This window comes from Ranitomeya imitator, chromosome 8 (genome assembly GCF_032444005.1).
Source record: "Ranitomeya imitator isolate aRanImi1 chromosome 8, aRanImi1.pri, whole genome shotgun sequence".
Lineage (NCBI taxonomy): Eukaryota > Metazoa > Chordata > Amphibia > Anura > Dendrobatidae > Ranitomeya > Ranitomeya imitator.
In genome coordinates this window covers 81841481-81861406 of record NC_091289.1, presented here as the reverse complement: position 1 = coordinate 81861406, position 19926 = coordinate 81841481, and the positions used below count along the sequence as shown (strand labels likewise).

General features: G+C 47.0%; 1 long non-coding RNA gene across 1 annotated transcript; it reads left to right on the top strand.

The window, feature by feature from the left end:
• The first annotated feature begins 3868 nt into the window (after positions 1-3868).
• On the top strand, positions 3869-11792 carry LOC138647840 (uncharacterized). Its single transcript, XR_011315053.1, has 2 exons — positions 3869-3965; positions 10721-11792. It is a non-coding gene; the product is annotated as an uncharacterized lncRNA (long non-coding RNA).
• Positions 11793-19926: the final 8134 nt, after the last annotated feature.

The following is a 19926-nucleotide window of genomic DNA, read 5'->3' as shown; positions in this document are numbered from 1 at the left end:
GTCCTGTTATTGTGCAGAGTGACACTATATCGCCTTTTTTTCTTCATGTGGTGTAATGTAGAAGTTGTGAAAAATTAAGTAATGTGTTCTGCAAGTGGAGCTCGAGATAACTGTGTTATTTACTGCAGAAACGAGTCCTGGCTGGAAGAAATGATGGCAGTCTGTGCTGGATGAAAGATGAAGGAGTTCACCTAGAGACATCACTGGTGAGTCAGTGTTGCCTATACACTGACACTATACACTGTATACTATATACAGCGGTCCTGTGTACAATGTCACCAGTGATCACTGTATTACCTCTACACAGACACTGCATACTAAGTACAGATCTCCTGTGAATACTGGCACTTATGGTGATAGTATTGTGTTTTTGTTTTTTTATTACTGATCAGTATTGTGGTACTCAGTCACTATGTGGTGGTAATATGTGGTCTGGAAATGGTGTTGTGGTATTTGTCCCTTGTATGTGCTATTTGGTCACCAAGTGGTAATATGTGGTCTTGACATGGTGCGGTGGTATTTGTTCCTTGTATGTGATATTATTCGATCACTGTGGTTGTAATTTGTGGTCTGGTCATGGTGCGGTGGTATTTGTTCCTTGTATGTGATATTATTCGATCACTGTGGTTGTAATTTGTGGACTGGTCAGGGTGCGGTTGTATTTGTTCCTTGTATGTGATATTATTGGTCAAGATATACCTAAATTGTATTGCAGATTTTAACAAATATTTAATAGGTTACAGTAGAGTAGGGCCCGGCCATTTTTCTGGTATAATCTGGTTCGGGTATAACATGACCCCCGTCACATGACCCCCGTCACATGACCCCCGTCACATGACCTGGGGGGCCCACAGTGTGTGAACAGCCCGGGGCCCTGGCTACCCTTAATCCACCCCTGCCGGTCACAGGGCACCCCCGGGCCTTGCCACGGATGCACCTGCAGGCCCCATCTTACCACCAGGCCCCGCAGCTTTATTCGGCAGGCCGGACCCCGCTGCCGCAACAGTGCCCATCATGCCGTTGTCCACAGTAGCCAAAGGGATTGAGTCCAAACCAGGAGTGCAGAAGACGGCGCCTCTCTTGATGACCACTGATCTGGAAGCGCAACCACCCTACAAAGACAGAAGAAGTGTCAAGTGTTACATCTGTGGCAAGTTTGACCATTTCCGGAACCAGTGCAGAGCACCCATGCAACCCAAGAGTTGATCCAGAGAAACAGGTCAAAGAAGAAGTACAGAAAGCAGTGAAGTACCCCGTCCATGGGACAGGGGTAAGCAAGCCAGGTCTGCAAGACACTACGCTCCTGACATGTAAAACCCCATCTGCAGGACCAATACCTCAAATTACCCTGAAAGTGGATGGCGTTGTCAGACCTTTTCTTCTGCACACCGGTGCAGCCAGAAGTGTGATGAGACCTGTGGAAATACCCGATCCCATCTGCCTATCAGAATCCTCTGTGTCTCGCATGGGCATTGATGGTCAAGTCAGACATTTTCAACAGCCAATACTGGATTGAAAATGGTTGTTTCATCGGTATTTTTTGCACCTGTGTTTTTGCCATCATTAATCGGGTCCGATGCGCCCTGCTAGTGCATTTATTTGGAGGCTTCAGCAGGTAAACATCTCGGCTTTTTTCTCTGATTTTTTTTTTTAATTTTCTGGAGGATTTTCAAGTCCTCTTTTTGTGTCTGTGAGCTTTTACTCAATGTTTAGATGGTTCCTCCAACAACTCCAAAGGTGCTACAGGCCTTCCTTGGTCTAGTTTCATATTGCAGAGCCTGGATCCTTGATGCCCCAGTCATTATGCAGCCACTGTATGATTGCGTCAACGTAACCCCGTTCCTCCTGACAGATGCAGCCTTCAGCTCATTCAAGATGTTAAAAGACTCTGTAGTCTCAGTGCCAGCACTATGCTTACCTGACTATGAGAAGCCATTCCTTCTCTACCTGATGGGAAAAAAAGGCCTTGCTACTGGAGTCCTGACGCAGCTTCAGGGGGGAAAGCAGAGACCTTTAAGCTACTTTTCAGCTCGCCTGGATCCAGTTGCAAGGGGAGCCCCCTCCTGCATAAGAGGAGCCCAGGAAGCAGAACTGATAGCGCTGATGAAGGCCTGCCAGATTGAAGAAGGCAAAACTGCAAACATATACACCGATTCAAGGTACTCACATGGCACAGCACACAACTTTGGACCCATCTGGGCTGCAAGGGACTACATCACAGCAAGCAGAACAACCATGAAGCATCATGGAGCCATCAAGGACCTGCTGGATGCACTCCAACTTCCAAAAATGGTGGCAGTACTAAAAGTCAAAGCACATGGAAAATTGAACACAGTAGAGGCACGGCTTAATAACATGGCGGATATGGTAACCAAAGAAGCAGCCAAAGGAAGACCATATGGAGAAGTGGGAGAGGTTGTAGAGCCGGACGGCTACTACATGATGACTGAAGACAAGAAACCTGACCAGATGATGTCCTGGGATCTGCTCAAAAAGTTGCAAGAGCAAGCCCCAAAAGGACAAGAAGGAATGCTGGATGCGGAAGGGAGCAACACATGAAGGAAGGGTATACGCAATGGACTACAAATCCTGTTTATCCAGAAGCATGTACCCTATGGTGGTCCAGTGGGCACATGGGCCCACACACAGATCAAAGACACAGATAAATGATCTGATTGGTGCTTACTGGTTCGCTCCAGGGATCTCCACCCTAACAGCCAAATTCAATAGCAGCTGTCTGATCTGCAGCAAATGCAACCCTGGAAGAATGGAGAAAGTTCCCACGCATTATCTTGCCCGACCACTGTACCCCTTCCAGAGGATCCAGATAGAGCACATCCAGATGCCACCAAGTGGAGGATTCAAATATGCCTTTGTGGTTGTGGACGTGTTCTCAGGATGGCCAGAAGCTTTCCAATTGAGGAACCAGTCAGCAAAGACTACTGCAAAGAAGCTGGAGGTTAGAGGTGAGATATGCAGATATGGGGTCCCAGAAGTGATAAGAGTGACCAGGGACCCGCATTCACAGCAAATCTCACACGGGAGATCTGGTCAGCAGTAGGGTCAGACTTAGGCCTACACACCCTCTACAATCCCCAGAGTAGCGAGAAAGTAGAAAGACTTAATGGGAGACTTAAGAACAGGATGTTGAAAGTTGCCCAAGAGACAAACAAACCATGGCAGGAGACACTCTGTTGTGAATTCTGCTCTTGGGCTCCCTCCAGTGGTTATTATAATAATAATAATAATATTTATTATAATAATAATAATAATAATAATAATAATATTATAATAATTATTATTATCACATATACTTACACAAAAGCAAATGTATATCTATCTACTCAGCTACTTTATAATCAATTGCTCAACTTTACCACATGAGCTAGGCCAGATTGTGCTCGGTACTTTCCGCTATGTCTCAAACACCTTAAAAACGGGAAGTTGGACCAGATGTTCGGGACTGATACCGCTGAGTCTTCTGAAATGGCAGATCAACAAGTGCCAAATGTACTGAGTCCTGGTCAGATGCCTCAACTTTGCCCTACATACCGAGAGCTACATTTTAGTTGCATAATCAGCAGTCATATGCGCATTAATCACAGTATTCCATATATATCAGATAACCAATAACTGAATTGTATGTTAATTAACTAACCGCCCCAACCACACCTTTCTATATGCTATTATAAAAACTATGTATCAGGAAATAAATCTCCAGTCTTTGATTGAATGTCAAGCTGTCACCACGTGTCAGACTCATTCTTTGAGGGCTCATAAATAATAATTGGGAGCAGCCGCAGCACACACGGGTAGATTTATCCAACCCAAATTTCCATAACAAATGGCGCCCCCGCGAGGCCGGACGAAGATATCACAGGAGGGGATCCGGCTGACCGCACAGACGAGGGTGCGGGCCACGGCCTTGGCCCACGGGACGGAGACTGCAGCTCCATCAGAGTAAGGTAAGAAAATTCTATCATCTTACCTGAATGTCCCCTGTGCCCAGTCCAGGTCTGTACCTTTAGCCGGTCAGGTGTGGTCACCACCGCATTCCCAGGTACTGTAAAAAGTCCGAGCCTGAACCTAAACCCTGGGATATAAGTCAAGGTGTCTGCTGTGTGCCGTGTATATGTTCTGTGTTTGTGTAACATCCGGGAGAAGCAAGGAACAGTGACTGTTTGTGGTTGCTGGGTAACAGACCGCAGGAAGTCAAATCGCTCAATAAGTTATTGCAGGATTCCCGTGCATAGGAGGGACAGGTAGTCCCGGGGCAGGTGGTCCCAGGCTCCAGGCACGGGTAGTGATAACTTAGAGGGCTACTGCAGATTCCCGTAGTGCCGACTATCTAGTTAGATAGGTTGGACCGGGGTGGTAGAATTCCCACCTGTTGTGTTTCTCACTCAGGTGGCCCGGGCATAGGTGTGCTCAGTGCGATTGGCAGTAGTCTGTTTCCCAGCGCTTCCTGCACGTGTCACAAAATAATAAAGAGGGTGTCGAATCTCCTGGATGTCAATGTTCTTTGTCTGTTAATGTCATGTATTGTTGCTTAACTGTGTAGAATTGAAAAAGTTTTTTTTTTTTTTTTTCTTCTCTCTCCCCGTCTGTTCTCTATTTAGAACTTCCCCTCCTCCATGCAGTTAGGAGAAATATATGCATTGTAAATCACACGGTCACCACCGTTTTTTTTTTTTGTCTTTTTTTCCCCTCTTCTTTTTGTTGCTAAGTTTTCTGTTTTTGCATATATATGACATTTATTTGAAGAGGTGAAACTAAATGATATCTATCATTTTTTATGTGACATACGTGATTTTTGGTATAACAGCAGCTGCTGATAAAAAGGGGAAGTGTGTCTCTGACTGCATTTGAGCGCAGAGTACGGAGAAAGGAAAAAAAAGGGGGGGGAGAGGAGAAGCCGTTTTAATTTTATTTTATTTTCTGTTGTTTTGTTGCATTTTTTAAGTTTTTAGACTTTTAAGTTTTTCAAAGTTTCTTTTCTTTTCTGCCTCTTCATTTTTTTGTTTAAAAGGGGTTTTTTATTTATTTATTTTTTTCTTCCTTCTCTGTGAAAATCCTGAGTTTTGGATCGTGTACCCAGTTTTTTTTATGGTTCTTTTATGTTTTGATTTCAACATCTTGCATCAATTTTTTGAAAGCTCCCTTTTTCTTCTACTTTTCGTGTTTTTATATACTTACCTACTTGAGATTTTTATTGTTGTGTTTTTTATTTCTCTTTTTGCAATGGGGAATAATTTGGCCAAGCAACAGGAGAGCCTTTTGCTTCCTGATGAGAAAACGGCTCCTCAAATAGTAGCAGAGCATGAAGGTGTTAAGTACGTGAAGAATTTTAGAAGGTATAAAGTATGTGAAATTCATCAGAACGGCAGAATTCAAGCTGCAGAATGGCATGACGTAGAAAAGAAAATAAGGGAAGTTAGCTGATGTTACATTGCTCAATGCTGATACGTGGTATACAGTAGCAGCAGAGCTTACATTGTTTAGGTGGTACAGAGAGATATGTGAAGGAGTCAGGAAGTGATTTTTATGTGTACAAAGTAGGGAAAGGTGTTAAACCATCAGCACCTCCCCCATATGGGGATGAAAAATATTGGGTGTGTGCAGTCTGCACCCAGCAGAATCCATTGTACAGGGAGACTTGCTCAGCATGTGGTGCACCCCGCCCAAACTTGGTACAGGGAGATGGCACTGTTACTCTGACAATGCCGGCACGGGCTGCATCAAAGAAGAAGGAATTCTCTTCTTGTCTTTCTCCTCCATCTTTTTCCTCTCCGTCTTCTGCACTGCCCTCTCCTCCTCCTCTTTCTTCTCCACCTCTTTCTCCTCCTCTTTCTCTTCCTCACCCTCCTTCTTCTTCTTCATCTCCTCCTCCTACACCACACCCACCTCCTTCACACTTTTCATCTCCTCCTCTCTCTCTCTTTCTGAAGCACTCTCCCCCTCCTCTAAATCACCCATCTTTTCCTTACTCTGTGTCACACTCTCCTTCTCCTGATCTGCTGCCTGTCGGGCAGGTGCCGAGTCCAGGCAGTGTGATGTCTCTGTATCCAGTGCTCACAGCACAAGGCACATTCTATGTTCCCAATACAGCCAAGCCTCTGACAGTCATGGTATCGGGGGAGGAGGGTGGAGATCCCCCAGTAGAAGGCACCCCCCAAGCCGCAGCAGGCTTCCCCCAGGAAAACCTGGCAGGGGGGGGGGGGAGACAGGCATCACCATCAGATGGTGATCAGTATCCCCGGTCAGAGCAGCCAACATTCACACCACAATGGAACTATAATCCTCCACAGCCTCAGCAGGGTGGGGACACATCCTCTCACAAAAAGACAATATCCAAGACCGCTTATCAGCCACTGCAGGACCCCAGTGCACTCTATCACAACTATTCCTCTGATGAGGATGAAGAGGGGACTTCATACATGCTACCCAGTACTAGAAAGAAAAACCCACGGGCACCTAGGAGACAGGGGCAGATAGAAGCACCACCATTACACTATGTGCACTTCACCCCAAGTCAGGTGACCAGTATCCTCAACAATCTTCCAGACCCAGAGATGCACCCCATGCCATTCTACAGAAGAATGCAGCAGAACCAGCGCACATATGCAGCCACCTGGAATGATCTGTGGGCAGTGATGGAGATAAAGGCAGGTGATGCCTTCTGGCCAATCATGAAAGAACACTTCAAGCTTTCAGCAGACTTAGACGTACATGCCTGGAAGTCAGGGCCGAAGCTGATTGAACAACTCAGAGAGTGGGCCAAAGGCAGGCTGGCCGGACAGGCCCTCAGCTTACATGACATGAGTCAGGAGAAGACTGAGACTGTGGAGAAGTTTCATGGCAGAGTAATGCAGGTTTTCCAGGACCTGGGCTTCACCATTCATGATCAGATACACAGACAGATGTTGGCACAGGCCTTTGTGCATGGACTCAGAGAACCAATCAAGAAGCCACTGATAGTGGCTAGGCCCGAGTACAGGTCAATAGCAATGGACACCCTGCTCACCGTAGCCAAAGGGATCGAGTCCCAACCAGGAGTGCGGAAGACAACACCCCTTATGGCGGCCATAGACTCTGAAGAGCCACCGCAATACCGAGACAGAAGGAACGTCAGATGTTTCAACTGCGGCAAATTGGGTCATTACCAGAGCCAGTGCAGAGCTCCATCACAACCCAAGACCCTGCCCAGAGGAGCAAGCCGAGGAGCAGACAAGGTGGACAGTGAAGCGCCCCATCCATAGGACAGGGGCAAGCCAGGTCCGCAAGACACCACGCTCCTGACATGCAAAACCCCTTCAGCAGGACCAACCCCTCAAATTACCCTGAAAGTGGATGGCGTTGTCAGGTCTTTTCTTGTGGACACTGGTGCAGCCAGAAGTGTGATGAGACATGTGGAACTCCCTGACCCTACCTGCCTATCAGAATCCTCTGTGTCTTGCGTAGGCATCGACGGTCAAGTCAGAAATTCTCAACTTACAAAGCCTCTGAGCGTGTGCACTCAGCCAGGACACTCTATCCTGTCCCAGTTTGTGGTGTCAAGAACCTGCCCACTCAACCTACTGGGGCAGACCTTCTACAGAAACTAAAAGCAACCATAGTGTTCCAGGAAGATGGGACCATGACCCTTTCTTCACCTCTGACCCAGGAAGAGTCAGTCATGCTGGCAGCCTTACAGGAACCTCAAACAACCCATGAAGGCCTACCCAAGGAGGTACTGGACGTAGTACCAGAAAGTCTATGGTCTAAGGGACCCCAAGATGTGGGAAAACTTCAAGTTGCCCCGGTGCGGGTATCGCTCAAGCCAGGTACTCCATATCCTCGTAAGGCCCAGTATCCCTTGTCCATCGCACAGAGTCAAGCCGTCTCAGACCAATTGAAGGTGTTCCTGGAAATAGGGGTCGTTGCCCCCTGCACCTCTCCTTGCAATACCCCGCTTTTCCCTGTCAAGAAAAAGACTGTAAAAGGAGAGCCAGCCAAGTTCAGAATGGTACATGACACATGACCTAAGAGCGGTGAATGATGCTACAGTATTTGAAACTCCAATTGTGCCGAATCCACACACCCTGCTCTCAAATGTGCCTTCCACAGCAACAGTGTTCACGGTGATCGACCTGGCAAATGCTTTCTTCAGTGTTCCCCTCCATCCAGACGACCATTTCCTGTTTGCCTTCACGCATCAGGGGGCACAGTACACATGGGCGGTGATGCCCCAGGGGGCCCAGAACAGCCCCTCGCAATTCACCAAAGCAATGTCCACAGTTCTCGCCAACTGGATCACAGAACATGCAGAAGTGACCCTGCTACAATACGTGGATGATCTACTCCTTTGTGCAGTTGACTTTGACACGTGTAAAGCACATTCCGTGTCTCTCCTACTCTACCTGGCGAAACAACACTGCAAGGTCTCAAAGAACAAAGTCCAGTGGTGTCTGAAGCGAGTTACATTCCTTGGGCACTGCATTGCTCACCAGACTAAACACCTGACAGATGACCGGAAGACGACAGTGGAGAGGATGGCTCCCCCAACATCTCCAAAGGCACTACAAGCTTTTCTTGGTCTAGTATCGTACTGCAGAACCTGGATCCCTGATGCCTCAGTCCTAATGCAACCTCTGTATGACTGCGTTAACGTAACCCCGTTCCTGCTAACAGATGTGGCCTTCAGTTCGTTCAAGAAGCTAAAAGACTCAGTAGTCTCAGTGCCAGCGCTAGGCCTACCTGACTACGAGAAGCCATTCCGTCTCTACCTGATGGAGAAAGAAGGCCATGCTACTGGAGTCCTGACACAGACTCACGGGGGAAGACAGAGACCTCTAGGCTATTTTTCAGCTCGCCTGGATCCAGTTGCAAGGGGAGCCCCCTCCTGCATGAGAGCAGTATTTGCAGCACACGCCCTCCTGGACAAAACAGCTGACATCATTCTTGGACATCCACTGGAAATCCTGGCTCCACATGACATCTCAGCAATTCTCAATCAAACCCAGCCAAAACCTCTCTCCACCGCAAGACATCTTCGTCTACAGTGCTCACTACTACTGCCTGACAACGTCACCATCTCCAGATGTACAGTCCTCAATCCAGACACTCTACTCCCACTCCCAAGGGGGGATACAGATATGGACCCTCCAGATCAAAATCTGCATGATACCTTCCACAAGGATCTGGATTTGCTCCGACCGGATGATTATGATTGCTTCAGCATCATGCAACAGGAAACAGCAGGACTACCCAATGTGGCAGAAGAGCCACTGGCCAACCCAGAGTTGATCCTCTATGTAGATGGCTCCAGATTTGCAGATGATGAAGGAAGATTTCACACGGGATGTGCAGTGACCAGCAATCAAGAAATCCTGTGGTCCAGGAGTCTGCCACCTAGCCTGTCAGCCCAGGAAGCAGAACTGATAGCGCTGACGAAGGCTTGCCAGATTGCAGAAGGCAAAACTGCGAACATTTACACCAATTCAAGGTATTCGCATGGCATAGCACACGACTTCGGACCCATCTGGGCTGCAAGAGACTTCATCACAGCAAGCGGAACAACCGTAAAGCATCATAGAGCTATTAAAGACCTACTGAGCGCACTCCAACTCCCAAAAATGGTGGCAGTACTGAAGGTCAAAGCACATGGAAAACAACACAGTAGAGGCACAGGGCAACAACATGGCAGATATGGCAGCCAAAGAAGCCGCCAAAGGAAGACAGTATGGAGAAATGGGAGAGGTCGTAGAGCCGGACGGCTACTACGTGGCAACTGAGGACAAGACACCAGAAGAGATGACGTCTTGGGATCTATTCAAGAAGTTGCCAGAACAAGCCCCAAAGGAGGAGAAGGAGAATTGGATGCGGAAGGGTGCAACACATCAAGAAGGAAGAGTATACTCAATGGACTACAAACCCTGTTTACCCCGAAGCATGTACCCTATGGTGGTTCAGTGGGCACATGGGCCCACGCACAGATCAAAGACACAGATGAATGATCTGATTGGTGCTTACTGGTTCGCTCCAGGGATCTCCACCCTAACAGCCAAGTTCACTAGCAGCTGTCTGACCTGCGGCAAATGCAACCCTGGAAGAATGGAGAAAGTTCCCACACATCATCTCGCCAGACCGCTGTACCCCTTCCAGAGGATCCAGATAGACCACATCCAGATGCCGCCAAGTGGAGGATTCGAATATGCCCTTGTGGTCGTGGACGTGTTTTCAGGATAGCCAGAAGCTTTCCCAGTGAGGAATCAGTCAGCAAAGACTACTGCAAAGAAGCTACTCTCAGAGATCGTGTGCAGATACGGGGTCCCAGAAGTGATAGAGAGTGATCAGGGGCCCGCATTCACAGCAAACCTCACAAGGGAGATCTGGTCAGCAGTAGGGTCAGACTTAGGCCTACACACTCCCTACCACCCCCAGAGTAGCGGGAAAGTAGAAAGACTGAGTGGGACACTCAAAAACAGGATGTTAAAAGTTGCCCAAGAGACACGCAAACCATGGCATGAAACACTCCCCATCGCACTGTTTAGTGTCAGGCACACTCCCCGGGGCCCAGAAAAGTTGTCACCTCATGAGATTCTGTTTGGGTCCAGCCCTCGGTTAGGGGTATTCTTCCCTCAGCAGTTGACAATGCAATATGATACTTTGTCTGCTTATGTAATTGAACTCACCAAGAAACTTGCTAATGTTCATTCTCGAGTTTTCTCTTCATTACCAGATCCAGGATCGGTACCCGGTTCACACTCCCTGAAACCAGGAGACTGGGTGTTGGTGCAGAAGTTTGTGAGGAGAACGCTCGACCCCAGATTAAACGGTCCCTTCCAAGTGCTGCTGACGACACCAACCTCTGTGAAACTAGAGGGAAGGCCCACTTGGATCCACGCATCGCACTGCAAGAAGGCTCCCGTACCAGAAGATACGCCTAAGCCAGAATGATCCTGATGATGGAAAAGACAGTCAAGGAAACAACAAACCTGATGCCGCATCTCCTCCTGGACGAACCTATCCGAATTTAGATTCACCCACCTGATGGCTCCTCCAATCCTGATGTTGACGATGAATATGTGGAACTGATCGCACAGAGTCGCCAATATGAGACCATGCATGTTTCTACCCCCGTTTAGGGACAGATCTCCTGATCGGTCATTGCGAAAGACTGTACGGTGTAGGGCGTAGACACTAGGTTTGCGTCGGATCGCCGGCAGCACAAAAGAGTTGCAGCGCTTTGGGACAGGAGGCTAGGCTTAGGGCAAGTGATATCTAAGGGGGGCTTGTGATAGAAATATGTATATCATGTAGATCTCACTTGCATGTATACTCCTTTAAATCATATATATATTCCTTTAAATCACATATACTTACACAAAAGCAAATATATATCTATTTACTCAGCTACTTTATAATCAATTGCTCAACTTTACCACATGAGCTAGGCCAGATTGTGCTCGGTACTTTCCGCTATGTCTCAAACACCTTAAAAACGGGAAGTTGGACCAGATGTTCGGGACTGATACCGCTGAGTCTTCTGAAATGGCAGATCAACAAGTGCCAAATGTACTGAGTCCTGGTCAGATGCCTCAACTTTGCCCTACATACCGAGAGCTACATTTTAGTTGCATAATCAGCAGTCATATGCGCATTAATCACAGTATTCCATATATATCAGATAACCAATAACTGAATTGTATGTTAATTAACTAACCGCCCCAACCACACCTTTCTATATGCTATTATAAAAACTATGTATCAGGAAATAAATCTCCAGTCTTTGATTGAATGTCAAGCTGTCACCACGTGTCAGACTCATTCTTTGAGGGCTCATAAATAATAATTGGGAGTGGCCGCAGCACACACGGGTAGAATTATCCAACCCAAATTTCCATAACAATAATAAGGACGAGCTCTGGGACGTGGGAACTCTGCTGACCGCAATCCCTAATCCTATCAAACACACTAGAAATAGCCGTGGATTGCTCCCTATGCAACTCGGCACAGCCTAAGAAACTAGCTAGCCCTGAAGATAGAAAAATAAAGCCTACCTTGCCTCAGAGAAATTCCCCAAAGGAAAAGGCAGCCCCCCACATATGACTGTGAGTAAGATGAAAATACAAACACAGAGATGAAATAGATTTAGCAAAGTGAGGCCCGACTTACTGAACAGACCGAGGATAGGAAAGGTAACTTTGCGGTCAGCACAAAAACCTACAAAAAGACCATGCAGAGGGTGCAAAAAGACCCTCCGCACCGACTCACGGTGCGGAGGCGCTCCCTCTGCGTCCCAGATCTTCCAGCAAGCAAGACAACAATAAAAATTGCAAGCTGGACAGAAAAATAGCAAACCAAAGAAATACAAGCTGGAACTTAGCTTCTGCTGGGAAGACAGGACACAAGAACGATCCAGGAGTGAACTAAACCAATACTGGAACATTGACAGGTGGCATGGAACAAAGAACTAAGGGGAGTTAAATAGGGCAGCCAGCTAACGAATTAACCTCGTCACCTGAGGAAGGAAACTCAGAAACACCCACCAGAGGTAGTCCATGGACAGAACCAGCCAAAGTACCATTCATGACCACAGGAGGGAGCCCGACAACAGAATTCACAACAGGTTATGAGTGGTAGTGCTGCTGTCTTTGGATCGCAGCATTCATCAGGTGTGTCCACTTTTTGCAATTAGGACTGGGATATTTAGTCTTGCTTGATTCTTTAGTCGGTGCCAGTTGTCCATTGTTTTTGGAGGATTCACATTCCTGCCTGGTCTCTCCTGTTTTGCTGTTCATTTCAACAAAGATGAGTTCTGGCTTTGTTTTTGCAGTCCACATGCTGTGGGCTTTATAGTTCAGTGCATTTCTATGTTTTGTCTTGTCCAGATTTGTCTGTGTAAGGATTTTCTCAGCCAAGCTGGAATCTCTGGAGATGCAGATATACCCTCCATGTCTTTAGTCAGATGTGGAGTTTTTGTATTTTCTGTGGTGGATATTTTCTAGTGTTTTAATACTGACCGCATAGTATTCTGTCCTATTCTTTCTTTTTAGCTAGAATGGCCTCCTTTGCTAAATCCTGATTTCAGTCTGCGTATGTCATTTCCCTCTCCTCTCACAGTCATTATTTGTGGGGGGCTGTCTATCCTTTGGGGATTTTCTCTGAGGCAAGATAGTATTCCCGTTTCTATCTTTAGGGGTATTTAGTCCTCCGGCTGTGTTGAGGTGTCTAGGGAGTGTTAGGTACATCCCACGGCTACTTCTAGTTGCGGTTTTAAGTTCAGGGTCTGCGGTCAGTACAGGTACCATCTTCTCCAGAGTACGTCTCATGCTGCTCCTAGGCCACCAGATCATAACAGTATAACTGGCCAACAATGAGTTAAACGCATCTCAGAAGAAGGGAAGAAAAGTGCTGAGCAATTTTTTTTCTGTAGTCTGTTGTGTCTTTTCTTCCCTCTTTTCCTCTGGGTGGCTCAGGAGTTTGGCGCTGGCATGGATGTTCAGGAATTGGCGTCTCGTGTGGACCAACTTGCTGCTAGAGTACAGGGTATTTCCGATTAAATCGTTCAGACTCCGGTTTTAGAGCCTAGAATTCCAACTCCTGATTTGTTTTTTGGGGACAGGTCCAAATTTTTGAGCTTTAAAAATAACTGTAAACTGTTTTTTGCTCTGAAACCCCGTTCCTCTGGTGATCCCATACAGCAGGTTAAAATCGTTATTTCCCTGCTGCGTGGTGATCCTCAGGATTGGGCATTTTCCCTGGAATCTGAGAATCCGGCTTTGCTTAATGTAGACACCTTTTTTCAGGCGCTAGGGTTATTGTATGATGAACCTAATTCAGTGGATCATGCAGAGAAGACCTTGTTGGCCCTGTGTCAGGGTCAAGAAGCGGCAGATTCGTATTGCCAGAAATTTCGAAAATGGTCTGTGCTGACTAAATGGAATGAGGATCCCTTGGTGGCAATTTTCAGAAAAAGTCTTTCTGAATCCGTTAAAGATGTTATGGTGGGGTTCCCCACGCCTGCTGGTCTGAGTGATTCTATGTCTCTGGCCATTCAGATTGATCGGCGCTTTCGCGAGCGCAGAGTTGTGCCCACTGTGGCGTTGTCCTCCGAGCGGAGTCCTGAGTCTATGCAGTGTGATAGGATTTTGTCTAGAGCTGAACGACAAGGATTCAGGCATCAGAATAGGTTGTTTTTACTGCGGCAATTCTGCTCATGTTATTTCTGATTGCCCTAAGCGTACAAAGAGAATCGCTAGTTCTGTTACCATCAGTACTGTACAACCTAAATTTCTGTTATCTGTGACCTTGATCTGCTCATTATCGTCATTTTCTGTCATGGCATTTGTGGATTCAGGCACCGCTTTGAACTTAATGGACTTAGAATTTGCCAGACATTGTGGTTTCCCCTTGCAGCCTTTGCAGAACCCTATTCCTTTAAGGGGAATTGATGCTACACTGTTGGCTATAAATAAACCTCAGTTTTGGACACAGCTGACCATGCGCATGGCGCCAGCCCATCAGGAAGATTGTCGTCTTCTGGTGTTGCATAATTTGCATGATGCTATTGTGCTGGGTTTTCCATGGTTACAGGTACATAATCCGGTGTTAGATTGGAAATCTATGTCTGTGACTAGTTGGGGTTGTCAGGGGGTTCATGGTCACGTTCCTTTGATGTCAATTTCCTCTTCCCCCTATTCTGAAATTCCTGAGTTTTTGTCAGATTTCCAGGATGTATTCGATGAGCCCAAATCCAGTTCCCTTCCACCACATAGGGACTGTGATTGTGCTATTGACTTGATTCCAGGCTGTAAGTTTCCTAAGGGCCGACTTTTCAACCTGTCTGTACCTGAACATACCGCCATGCGGAGCTATATTAAGGAGTCTTTGGAGAAAGGGCATATTCGGCCATCTTCTTCACCATTGGGAGCAGGTTTTTTTTTGTTGCCAAGAAGGATGGCTCCTTGAGACCCTGTATTGATTATCGCCTCTTGAATAAGATCACGGTCAAATTTCAATACCCTTTGCCTTTGCTTTCTGATTTGTTTGCTAGGATTAAGGGGGCTAGTTGGTTTACTAAGATTGACCTTCGAGGGGCATATAATCTTGTTCGTCTTAAGCAGGGTGACGAATGGAAAACTGCATTTAATACGCCCGAAGGCCATTTTGAATACCTTGTGATGCCATTCGGGTCCCTAATGCTCCATCTGTGTTCCAGTCCTTTATGCATGATATCTTTCGGAGTTATCTTGATAAATTCATGATTGTATATTTGGATGATATTTTGATTTTTTCCGATGATTGGGAGTCTCATGTGAAACAGGTCAGGATTAGAGTTGAGCGACCTTGACCTTTTTAAAGTCGAGCCGGGTTTCGCGAAACCCGACTATCTCAAAAGTCGAGTCGAGTGGAATCGGCCGATTATCGCGAAAAGTCGGGGATCGACCGAAACACGAACCCCAATGCAAGTCAATGGGGGAGCATAGTCGGCAGTGAGTAGAGGCCAGGAAAACATGTACAGAGCCCATTGTATTGGCAAAAACATCCATTCTTGCTACTGAAGCTTGTCAATCGTAATTTAGCTTATAATAATTGTAAGGCATTTGAAATTGGGGGTCATTTGGCTAAAGTTGTGGGGGGTAGGGCTGGTTCAAGCAATCAGTGGGCCCAGGACATCTGGACCACGTCACGGCAGTGGAGCAGGGAGAGGTAAGTATTTCAACTTTGCAAGTGCTGTGATCCTGAGCAAGCAGGAAGGGCCCCCTCATTGGCATTGGCACTGGCACAAGGCCCCTCAAAGTACAGCGGTGTGTTTGCACGGCGGGGGTGCCTCCCACCGGCAGCAACACTTTTGCGTACTATGAGGGGCCCTGTGCCAGTGACATCGCCAACGAGTATTCCTCCCCCCACCTGATGAAGGAACCTGCACCTTCATCTGCACCTTCCTCTTTGTCCCCGTGTAAGGTGGTATGGTATGTGGGAAGGGGGACCTGACTTTCAGCAGGGTCACAATCTTGCAGTGTAGCGTGCACGGGGAATGTTGCGTTATGGGTCAATGTACCAGCAGACTCATCTATCACTGGCTGGGCAATGGGCAGGATGAGGAGGAAACACAGATATAGGCCCAAAGAATAAAGAGGGCTAAATGCAGTTCAAAATTGGTAACAGGACTAACCAGGGGGCATTGTTTTGTTCAGTGGAGGACAACTGGAATGAGAGGCTGACACAGAGAGTAGGCCCAAATCTGTAAGTAGTCTAAATGCAGTTCAAAATTGGCAAGAGTAGTAAACAGGCGGCACAGCTTTGTTCACTGTAGGAGAACAGCAAGGAGCGGCAGACACAGATAGAAGGCCCCAACCCAACTAGTAGGCCCACTGCAGTTTTAAAATCCTGATAGGCTGAAAACCAGATAATTGTAGGTCATTTTTTGTAAAGAGGACAGCTGTATTGAGTGGCGCAGCCAGACACTACAAGTAGGCCTTAAACCACAAAGTTGGCTCGACGCTGGTTTAAAAAAGGTTACATGGGTACACGTTCTGCATTGTTGTGCTCAGTGGAGGACAATTGGAAGGAGGGACCGCAGAAAGACTTTGTAGGCGTAAAATTACAAAATAGGCTCTATGCAGCTTCGATTATGTGGCAACCTGTAGAACACCTTGGAGCGGCAGACAACGTCTCTACGACCCAGACCCAACTTGTAGGCCTAATGTAGTGTTGTTTCAACAACTACTTAAGACGGGCATGAAGATTGAAGCTATGGAGAGGAAACCTGGAGAACACCTTGGAGTGGAAGACACCGTCTCTACACCCCTGACCCAACTTGTAGGCCGAATGCAGTTTTGTTTTCAACAACTACTAAACAAGAGCCAGAAGATTGAAGCAATGGAGAGGCAACCTGGGGAACACCTTGGAGTGGAACACACCATCTCTACACCCCAGACCCAACTTGTAGGCCGAATGCAGTGTTGTTTTCAACAACTACTAAACAAGAGCTTTAAGATTGAAGCAATGGAGAGGCAACCTGGGGAACACCTTGGAGTGTAACACACCGCCTCTACACCCCTGACCCAACTTGTAGGCCGAATGCAGTGTTGTTTTCAACAACTACTAAACAAGAGCTTTAAGATTGAAGCAATGGAGAGACAACCTGGGAAACACCTTGGAGTGTAACACACCGTCTCTACACCCCAGACCCAACTTGTAGGCCGAATGCAGTGTTGTTTTCAACAACTACTAAACGAGAGCCAGAAGATTGAAGCAATGGAGAGGCAACCTGGGGAACACCTTGGAGTGGAACACACCGTCTCTACACCCCAGACCCAACTTGTAGGCCGAATGCAGTGTTGTTTTCAACAACTACTAAACAAGAGCTTTAAGATTGAAGCAATGGAGAGGCAACCTGGGGAACACCTTGGAGTGGAACACACCGTCTCTACACCCCAGACCCAACTTGTAGGCTGAATGCAGTGTTGTTTTCAACAACTACTAAACAAGAGCTTTAAGATTGAAGCAATGGAGAGACAACCTGAAGAACACCTTGGAGTGGAACACACCGTCTCTACACCCCAGACCCAACTTGTAGGCCGAATGCAGTGTTGTTTTCAACAACTACTAAACGAGAGCCAGAAGATTGAAGCAATGGAGAGGAAACCTGGAGAACACCTTGGAGCGGAAGACACCGTCTCTACAACCCAGACCCAACTTGTAGGCCGAATGCAGTGTTGTTTTCAACAACTACTAAACAAGAGCTTTAAGATTGAAGCAATGGAGAGGCAACCTGGGGAACACCTTGGAGTGGAACACACCGTCTCTACACCCCAGACCCAACTTGTAGGCCGAATGCAGTGTTGTTTTCAACAACTACTAAACGAGAGCCAGAAGATTGAAGCAATGGAGAGGCAACCTGGGGAACACCTTGGAGTGGAACACACCGTCTCTACACCCCAGACCCAACTTGTAGGCCGAATGCAGTGTTGTTTTCAACAACTACTAAACAAGAGCTTTAAGATTGAAGCAATGGAGAGGCAACCTGGGGAACACCTTGGAGTGGAACACACCGTCTCTACACCCCAGACCCAACTTGTAGGCCGAATGCAGTGTTGTTTTCAACAACTACTAAACAAGAGCTTTAAGATTGAAGCAATGGAGAGACAACCTGAAGAACACCTTGGAGTGGAACACACCGTCTCTACACCCCAGACCCAACTTGTAGGCCGAATGCAGTGTTGTTTTCAACAACTACTAAACGAGAGCCAGAAGATTGAAGCAATGGAGAGGAAACCTGGAGAACACCTTGGAGCGGAAGACACCGTCTCTACAACCCAGACCCAACTTGTAGGCCGAATGCAGTGTTGTTTTCAACAACTACTAAACAAGAGCTTTAAGATTGAAGCAATGGAGAGGCAACCTGGGGAACACCTTGGAGTGTAACACACCGTCTCTACACCCCTGACCCAACTTGTAGGCCGAATGCAGTGTTGTTTTCAACAACTACTAAACAAGAGCTTTAAGATTGAAGCAATGGAGAGACAACCTGGGGAACACCTTGGAGTGGAACACACCGTCTCTACACCCCTGACCCAACTTGTAGGCCGAATGCAGTGTTGTTTTCAACAACTACTAAACGAGAGCCAGAAGATTGAAGCAATGGAGAGGCAACCTGGGGAACACCTTGGAGTGGAACACACCGTCTCTACACCCCAGACCCAACTTGTAGGCCGAATGCAGTGTTGTTTTCAACAACTACTAAACAAGAGCTTTAAGATTGAAGCAATGGAGAGGCAACCTGCGGAACACCTTGGAGTGTAACACACCGTCTCTACACCCCTGACCCAACTTGTAGGCCGAATGCAGTGTTGTTTTCAATAACTACTAAACAAGAGCTTTAAGATTGAAGCAATGGAGAGGCAACCTGGGGGACACCTTGAAGTGGAACACACCGTCTCTACACCCAATACCCAATTTGTAGGCCTAATGCAGTTTAGTTTTCAACAACTACTAAACGAGAGTCAGAAGATTGAAGCAATGGCGAGGAAACCTGGGGAACACCTTGGAGCGGCAGACACAGTTAGTAGGCCCTACCGAAGTTGTAGCCCCAATGCAGTTTTCAAATTCCTAGAGGCTGAAAATCAGACTATTGACGCTCAGCTTTTTTCAAAGGAGGACAGCTGTATTGAGTGGCGCAGACAGACACAGGTAGTAGGCCTTAAACCAAAAATGTGGCTCAATGCAGTTTAAAAAAGGTTACAGGGGTACACAGGCAGCATTGGTCTGGTCAGTGGAGGACAATTTCAATTATGGACCGCAGACAGACTTTGTAAGCCTACTATTAAAAAAAGGATGCTCTATGCAATTAAAAATAGGTTCCAGGGGTCCACGGGCAGCAGTGGTGTGGTCAGCGGAGGACAATTTGAATTAGGGACTGCAGACAGACTTTGTAGGCTGTCCCCTGTGGACCATGCATCCAACACATTAACCCAGTGCGCCATAATGGACACGTAACTTTTTGTGGACATGCCTACTGGTCCATGCGTCTCTTGTCATGTGCACCTTTCTATTGTTTGATTGCTTGAGTGCTATGACAATGCAGACTTTTTCATGCCGGTGGAGGGCTGGGATGGCTTTTCTCACAAAAGAAGTGTCGACTGGGTAGCTTGAACCGTGGTACAGCGTAGTTCATCTCGGCTTTATAAATACAAAACAAAGAAAAAAAGTAGGCTCCATGCACTTTCAGCTTGGTTCCAGGGGTACATGGCCAGCATTGGTCTGGTCAGTGGAGAACTATTGGAAGGAGGGACCGCAGACAGGCTTAGAAGGCCTAACATAATAAAATATGGCTGTAGGCACTTTAAAATTGGTTCCAGGGGTACACGGGCAGCAGTGGTCTGGTCAGTGGAGGACTAGTGGAAGGAGGGACCGCAGACAGGCTTCGAAGGCCTAACA